The sequence below is a fragment of the Camellia sinensis genome, chromosome 10 (assembly GCF_055761805.1).
Source record: "Camellia sinensis isolate YWXY chromosome 10, ASM5576180v1, whole genome shotgun sequence".
Taxonomy (NCBI): domain Eukaryota; kingdom Viridiplantae; phylum Streptophyta; class Magnoliopsida; order Ericales; family Theaceae; genus Camellia; species Camellia sinensis.
The window spans coordinates 98,597,886-98,607,332 of record NC_138970.1 but is presented as its reverse complement, the minus strand read 5'-3'; positions in this window follow the sequence as shown (position 1 = coordinate 98,607,332).

Below are 9,447 nucleotides of genomic sequence, written 5' to 3'. Positions count from 1 at the left end.
TTAAGTAGTTTAGCTATTTATTCATTTCATTTTGCAATAGTTGATTAATTAGCTAGTTAGCTAGTTAGTTAGTTAGTTTATTCGGACTTTCCTTCGTAAGAGCACAATGTTGTAATAATGTGTATGGCTTCCAACCCCACACCTTTCTCCCTTTTATTTACTCCATTTTATTCGGACTCTCCTTCATGAGAGCGCAATGTTGGCTTGAACTTCATGATGTGAAATTTTATCTACACTTATATCTGTCTTTGCATTGCATTTGCATTGGTATACCTAAGTCACTGTGTTTGCCATCTGCTATTCTTGGACGATTTATCGAAGGCTTTCCTAAAAAGCTTGCAAAAAGGCTGACTGGTCACGGGCTCTACCATGATGGGAACACAACCCTTGGATCCGGACTACTGCTGTACCATTTGATCCTCCTTTCACTTCTCGGTGTTAGGTGTGAAAGGCATATTAGGTAGTCTTGCTGAGGTACCCTTTTGACCATTTGGCCTAGTTACATATGGAAAAGCTGTAGAGACTGTTCCAAACTAGGACATGATGCTTACCCGAAAATAGGATTGTGTGAAACCGCTTTGTTTTAATAGTGAACTCTAGTTCCTGACGAAACTAGGACCGGGTAACCTTACCCTCTCATAAGGGTATTTTGGCTCTCACTTAACTGGTATGTGCTTTACAATGAGACATTATAGGAATGTGCGTATCAGTTGCAAGTTTGGTATCCGTTTTGAGGGGCAGAATTCAGTGTTGAGTGCAGTCCTACAGCTTTGATTACATCTGTGTTGGTAATGTCATTAACTGAGGTGCTGTGCGGTTTCTGATTACTACTTTCTTTTTGCTTTATTTCTTTTGCTAGGTAGTACAACACCATAGCTTCGGAAAGTTCGGATATCCCCCAAGTGCTCTGGACCCGAGTCAGAAGGCCGTGCAAAGTCAGAGATCGTGTTAAGGGATAGCCCGTGTTTACTTTACTCCCATCGGTTACGAGACAGAGGAGAGTCTAATAGAGTTCACCAGTCCAATTTTTACAGCAGTCACCCATCAATTCACCTGCATCTAGTCAGGCTTAGGGATAGTCTTTTACATCTATTTCAGCACGAGATCACTCGCCTATTCCAATGAAATAGTATTCCCTAGTCAGTATGAAAGAATTGATCCATCATCTTCAGCAAACAGTTGAAACCCTGCAGCAAGATGCTGTTTGTCAGGCAGAGGCCACAACTCGTCAGGCTGAAGTAATAAACAGGCTGCAACAACAACAACAACCGCAGCCACAGCAACTTCTGCATCTCATGCACCTCCTACGGGTATTCCAGCACCCAATGCCACTGTCCGTACTGCTAATGTCTAAGAGAATCAGTGTAATCAAACAGAGCAAATCCCACCACAAGCCTCCAAAGCACGTGTATTAAACTGAAGATCCATTTGAATTTAAGGTTAACCTAACTATGCTTAAGGTCAACAAGCTAGAGAAGACGAGTACACCGACCCTGCAGTGACATTCCCAGATCGGTTCAAAATGTCGTACATTGATCGATTTGATGGCTCCGAGGATCACTTGATTCATCTGCGGCTATTTTCAGACATCTTGCGGCCGATGGGCCTAACCAGATTGTAGAAACTGTCTCTCTTTGGCCGGACCATGTCAGGAACAGCAGCCATCTGGTATGCGAAGTTGGAGGATTTTGTGAAGCAGAATTTGGAGGAAATGGCTTAGGCCTTTATTGCTCAGTACTCGTACAATACACAAATCGAGGTCACAACTCGTGATCTTAAGGCAATGCGCTAGGAGCCAAAGGAGGGCTTCTCAGAATTCGTGACGAGGTAGAGAGCTAAGGATTCAATGATGACCACCAAGCCTTCCGAGAAAGATCATATAAGGATGATAGTCCACAATCTGCATGAGAAGTTGTTGCAGAAAATGATCATCTTACCTCTGTTCACATTCACCAAGCTCTATGAGATGGGAGTTCAGATTGAAGACGCCATGAAAGAAGGGCTGATTACTGATGAAAAAGAGCAAGTAAAAAGGTCTTTTGTGCGCAGTTCCAATGCTGCCACCAGTGGTAGCATAGCTGCGCGACCATCAAATGTGAGCGTCGTCACCACCACAACAAAGACTGCCAATCTCTTTGCTAATACAACTCCACAAACTTCAGCCAACCCTGCCCGATCCCGGAGGGCCTTTACCCACCTCTACATGACCCTATCTCAAGCCATGAAGGTGTTGATCAAAAAAGGGCACCTCAAACCATTAGAGCCTCACCCACTATCGATCCTCTTCTACCAAAACACAACCCAGTGAAGTACTGCGCGTTTCACCAGCAGGATGGTCACGATACCGACCAATGCTTCCGACTACATCATGAGATTCAAGACCTCATTGACAATAAGGTGATCGCACCACCCCAGAAGCCAAATGTAACTACAAACCCTCTCCCGACCCAATATCAAGTCCTTCCACCTCAAAATCTAAACCTAATCCATACACTAGCCATCCTCTACGACCCCAGGGTATATATTACCCCTTCCCACCTACTAAGACCGACGGTGTTCATTCCTGAAAGTATAAATTTGTGCATGATGGATATGTCCACACTTCAACCTAAGCCTATGGTGGTGACGGTTGCAGTAGAAGGCAGGTTGGCCTTAGACGAAAGTATGAGTCCATTGCCAGAGAGCTCTGAGGACTTGCCTGAGGGGGTGTACAATCCAAGCTGCTACATCGTGTCGATTGATCAAGTCAAGCCGAAATTGGTGTTGCCAAATGCAGTGGAGGTTAATGTGGTTATGGAGAATGCCCCGAACCAAGGGCTGGATGATCTGGCTGAACTCGAGGAGGATTTAGACAATCTGCAGTTCTTTGACAAACAGGATCAAGGGGATATGCAGATTGGCTGGTTCGATTTGAAAGGATCAACCGATAACTCAGGGTGGCTGAGTGATGAGCTGGACAGGGAGGAAGGAATTGAAATAAAACCCGAGAAAAAAGAAGCAAGAATTGCTGTAATGGCCGGAAGGGCTGATTAAAAGAGAAACTTGCCGGAGAGCACCGGCGTAGAAAATTCAGCTCAGGAACTGGGCGCTGTGAGCACTGTGGACACAGAACAGGAAGTTGCGCTGAAGCAGTTTGAACAAGAGAGGGTTGAAGACAACCAGAAAGCAATACTGGCCCAACACCCTGCAGGGGATACCTGTGTTGTGAAAGTGATCTGAACAGAGCCGGACAACTATTTATCGACTGTCGGAGGTGTATGGTGGGAGGATGATGATCTATATCTAGCTCACACCGACAAAGACTGGGGTGAATGCCTTCCAGACAACTCGTGGTACGTAGAAGAAATAGATCACATGACAAGAAGTGGGCGATATTTTAAACCGCCACACTTAGATCAAGCTAAGGCATATGAGAAAGATAGAAAGGTTGAGAAATAGAAAGAGAAGTAGCTGGAGGAAGAGGCAGTGTTAAAGCAACTTAAGAAAATCCAGGCAGACATCTCAATTTGGGGTCTGCTCATGGCCTCCCGAGTGCATCGGCAAGCAGTACTGTCAGCAATGGACAAAGTTAAATTGTCCATTGACACTACCCCTGAACAGCTTGTGAGATTGGTTTTCCCAGGTGGTGTCGGGCCAACCCTAACCTTTTCTAACAAAGAACTGCAGCCGAAAGATTCAGCTCACAACAAATCCTTGAACATATCTGTTGAATGTAGGGAGAAATGGGTACCGGTGATGTTGATAGACACCGGTTCAACTATCAATGTTTGTCCTTTTCGCACAGCTTATACAATTGGCCTCAGACCAGCAGACTTCATGCCAACAACCCAGGTAATGGGCAGGTGCAAATCAAAGTCCAGGTGGGCCTAGCTCGGCAAGATGTCGAGTTCCATGTCCTGTATGTGCCGACCACCTTTAACCTACTACTAGGGAGGCCTTGGTTGCATCATACGAAAGCTATCTCCTCCACCCTCCACCAAATATTGAAATACCCTCATGGGAAATGGGTGGCAATTGTTTTTCGGAATGCATCCATCTATCCCCTGCCAGAGGTAACTATGCTAGTGTTAGAGATCACTCATAGCAAGGAGGATGTATTCCTTTCAGGGTTCACTCTGGCTGTGGCCCGAGTCGTGCAGACCATTTTGGCTGCTGATGAGGGTATGAATGTCAGTGTCCAATCTATCTATGTCATGAACAAATTGCAGTATGTGCCAGGAATGGGACTTGGAAAAAGTGGCCGGAAAGGCATCACAACATTGGCCGATGTATTGTACAATCCACATGCCTTTGGTTTGGGCTATGTACCCACCAAAGAGGATTGGATCAGGAAATGAGAAGAAATCAGGGGCAGAGCCAGAGCCAAGCAGGCTGAGAAACACTATGAGCTTATTCACAGGCCAATCTGGGGAATGCTGAATGGCCACTTTGTTTGGGAGGGAGAAGATTTCCCCTTTTGTGGTTTTCTCGAGCCCTGGATGAATTCCACGGAGTAGCGTGTTCCTGGTTTCGAAATCTTCTTTGACCTACAGCTGCAAGATAGTGATACCGAGAGAAAGGCTGAACCAAGTACTAAAGCGGAGCAGAGCATGCAAAATGACTCAGACAACAGTAAACTTGGAGTAGGGACAACACTGGCATGTCTCCTTGCAGATCCTACGACTGACTCAGAGAACTTGGGGGATAACCTTACCATCTCCATGATTGGGGAACAACAAGGTATGAACCCATCCAGTAGCATTTTGGATGCATCAGAGGCACCATCTCTTATCTGGCGACTGGAGGAGGGCTATCTGTCTAGTTCTGAGTCTGGTAATAAGCTAGATTCTGATTCCACTGAGTTTGTGGAGTCAGAATCAGATTCTAGTTCTTCTGAGTCTGAGTCTGAGTCTGAGTCTGGTATTCCCGGGGGTGATAACTCGGATGCCAAGGTCTTGTCCAGGTCCTCTTTTTCTTTTGTTTTTGAGTCGATTGTAATCGAAGATCTAGATCTTATGAATGAGAATGCTGCCGATTCTAAGTATTTCTCTGTGCTACTTGTTTATTGTATTGACCAAGATTTTCAGAATTTTAATGAAAACGAGGAGGAAGGAATTCCTCTGGTTTTGAAAAACTTGATTAATCAAGAGGATAAGAGGTTTGTTAAAACCCTGTTTTGATGAAATCATTACTATTAATGTGGGTACTGAGAAGATTTCAAAGATGTTTTCGTATGGTCCTACGAAGACATGCCTAGAATCAATCCTGAGATTGTACAGTATCGGATCCCTTTTGACCTCGAGGTCCGACCCGTCAAGCAGAAGCTGCGTAGAGTCCGTCTAGATTGGGCGTTGAAAATCAAGGAAGAGGTCACCAAGTAGATCGAGGCAGGTTTCTTGTTAGTATCTGAGTATTAAACATGGTTGGCCAACATCGTCCCAGTACCAAAAAAGGATAGTAGAATCCAGGTGTGTGTGGACTTCGGGGATTTGAACAGAGCTAGTCCAAAGGACGACTTTCCTCTGCCTCACATCGATGAGTTAGTGGACTTTACCGCGAGCCATGCATTACTATCCTTTATGGATGGGTTTTCTGGGTATAACTAGATTTTGATGGTGCTTGAGGACAGAGAGAAAACTGCATTTACTACGCTGTGGGGTACCTACTGTTACCGAGTTATGCCGTTTGGGCTAAAGAATGCCGAGGCTACCTATTAGAGGGCTGAGACCACCATTCTGCATGACATGATCCATAAAGAGGTCAAGGTGTATGTAGACGACATGATTGTCAAATCCAAAGAAATGGAGGGCCATTACACTGCCTTGGAGAAATTCTTTTAACTGCTCAGAGAATACAGGTTGAGGTTGAATTCGCAAAAATGCACCTTCGGCGTAACAGTAGGGAAAATGCTAGGCCTTTTGATCACGCAGAGGGTCATCGAAGTAGATCCTTCCAAAATCAAGGCCATCCTAGAAATGCCACCATTAAGGACTGAAAAGGAGGTGCGAGGCTTTCTGGGTAAAGTGCAATTCATAAGATGATTTATTTCTAAATTAACCTTGACTTGTGAACCATTATTTGGTCTCCTAAAGAAAGGGAAGAAATTTTGATGGGATGATTGATATCAATTTGCCTTTGAGCAGGTCAAACAGTACCTCTAGAATCCGCATGTGTTGTCGCCACTAGAGTCGGGAAAGCCTTTGATCCTGTATCTGTCAGTGACAGACATGACTATGGGATGCATACTCACTCAGGAATCTGAAGATATGGTGGAGAAAGCCATCAACTACTTGAGCAAGAAAATGTTGGATTACAAGACCTGCTATACTCTGTTAGAGAAAGCTTGCCTAGCCTTGGTATAGGCTACTAGGAAGTTGAGGCACTACTTGTTAGCTTATTCTGTAATTCTGGTTTCGAGATTGGATCCCATCAAATATCTCTTTGAGAAACCAGCGCTTACGGGTAGGCTAGCCCGTTGGTTGCTTCTCCTCTCCATATTTGATCTTAAATACGTCACCTACAAGTTAGTCAAGAGAAGAGCTGTAACGGAGTTCCTGGCAAACCACTCAGTAGAAGGGGATAAAGTGGTAGAATACCTGTTCCCAGATGGAGCCATTTTACAAGCTGAGGAGGAGACTTGGACAATGTACTTTGGCGGAGTGTCCAATTAGTATAGTTTTGGGATAGGTGTGTTGCTGATAGCACCTGATGACCCCCATTTACCTTTGGCCTTCAAACTCCAGTTCAAGGTATCCAATAATGAAGCAGACTATGAAGCATGTATCGTTGGTTTAGAAGCCGCCCTAGAACTAGGGGAAAAAAGATTGGATTTTATCAGGGACTCAAACTTAGTTGTTTCTCAAGCAAATGGAGACTGGACAGTCAAAGAAGAAAAGATGAAGGTTTATCACCAGACCTTGGATGTTCTAATTCTTAGGTTTGAAAAGCTGACTTTCACGCATCTACTAAGAGAGAACAATAGGTTCGCTGATGCTTTAGCAACTCTATCTTCTATGGTAGACATCCCACTTCGAGTCCAGATGCGTCTGATTATCATTGAGCAAAAATACACACCGGCTTACAAAACTATCGCTACAATAGATGAAGTACAAGACAAGAATCCTGAGTACTACGATATTTGGAACTTCTTAGAAGAGGACATTTATCCATCAGGGGCAAATGCCAAGGACAAAAGAGGAATACGACGAATAGCCGTCCAATTTATCATTTGCGGAGGTAAACTTTATAAGGGAGGTCATCTGGGAATGCACAAGTTATGTGTTGAAGAAGAGGAATCAAAGCGCCTAATGGAGGCCATCCATGGAGGAGAGTGCGGAGCACACATGATCAGAGTGATGCTAGCCCGGAAGATTCTCAGGCAAGGTTACTATTGGTCCACTATGAAGGAGGATTGTATTGGTTTTGTGCGACGATGCCACAAATGCCAAATTCATGCCAATCGCATGAACATCCCGCCATCAAAACTAGACAACGTGATTTCGCCATGGCCTTTCTTAGTCTGGGGAATTAACGTCATCGGTGCAATCACGCCAAAATGATCAAATGGGCATGAATATATTTGGTGGCAATTGATTACTTTACAAAATGGGTGAAAACTCAATCCTATGCAGTATTGAAAGAATCGCATGTGGCCAAGTTCGTCAAAAATAATATCATTTGTCAGTATAGAGTCCTAAACGAGATTATATTAGATAATGGCTCTTACTTCAAGAAATAGGTGATAGACTTGTTGGAGAAATACAATGTGACTTTTCATAAGTCATCTACATACAGGCCGCAAACTAATGGAGCTGTTGAAGTCGCCAACAAGAACATCAAGAATATCTTGCAGAAGATGGTTAAGACCTACAGGAACTGGCCGGATAAATTGCCATTCGCACTCTGGGTTATAGAACTTCAATCTGGACATCTACAGGGGCAACTCCTTATTCTCTCATTTACGAGAAGTTGTTCTACCAATTGAAATAGAAGTCTCGTCGTTGCGAGTTATGGCTGAGTGTCATATAGTAGAGGCGGACTGGCAACATAGCAGATTTGAGGAACTGATGCTCTTTGATGAGAGAATGATGAAGGCATTAGGCTTGTTTGGTAGAGCTTATAAGCTGCTTATTTCAGCTTTTAGCTTAATTTAAGCTAAAGTATTGTGTTTGGTGCAGCTTAAGTTAATTAGCTTATAGCTTAAATCAAGCTATTTTTCAGCTTATCTCAAAAGCTGGTCAGGAGGTGCTTAAATTTTTGACTAAAGCGCGCAGCTGGTGTGGGGGGCTAAAATTACTTAAATGCCCTCATCAATACCCAAATATTAATATAAATTAATATTAATATTAATTAAAAAATAAAAAATTGTATATTTCTGAAGAAAAAGAAAAAAAATAAATATTAATTGGTATTAATTATTAATAAATTCATATTGTATATTTTTGTATTAATTAAAAAATAAAAAATTGTATATTTATGAAGAAAAAGAAAAAAATTAATATTAATTAAAAAAATCAATATTAATTGGTATTAATTATTAATAAATTAATATTTTATACTTTTGTAATGAGTTAATTATTAATTGATACTAATTAATAACAATTGTTGATTATTAATATTAATTGATACTAATAAAAATTAAATATTAATATTAATTTATACTAATTAATAATTTTAATATTAATTGAGTCTAATTAAGCCAGTAATTGATACTAATTAAGCAATTAATTGATACAAATTAATTTATAATGGAAAACAATTGTGATAATAATACTTCCATTACATTTTTAGCAAATGTATCAATTTTTATATTAATTGATACTAATTAATACTAATTATATTAACTTTTATTAATGAAATATTTTTTTTTTAAATTAAAACTGAAAAAAATGACAAAATAATCATTTTTATATCATATAAGGACATAAAGGACAATTATACAGTAAAAAACTATTTTACAGCTTATTAACCAAACACTACCCTGCTGCTTAAATCCATAATCCCACAGCTGTACCAAACAGGTTAACAACTTATGTTCACAGCTATAAGTCATAATCTGTTAAGCTATAATCTATAATCACTTTTCCATAACTCTACCAAACGGGGCTATTGTATCACGTTCAGGGTTACGAACGTAGAATTGCCAAGGCTTTTAACGAGAAAGTTAAGTCCCGGAATCTCAAAGAGGGGGATATGGTGCTGAAAGACAACCGAGCTCCCATTCATGACCCTAGGGGCAACTTCAGACCCAATTGGACTGGTCCTTATATCATTAAAGATATCTGGTCAGGTGAAGATGTTATTCTCATGGACTTAGATGGCTTGGAATTTTCACAACCGATCAACATGGACAAGTTGAAGAAATACTATCCTTGAAAGGCTCGCTAGGCCAAAAACCCGGAAGGGCGACCTAAGCAAAAGTTAGAGATGAAAAATTCGAAATAAAGAAAATCTGAGCTCGCAAGGTTG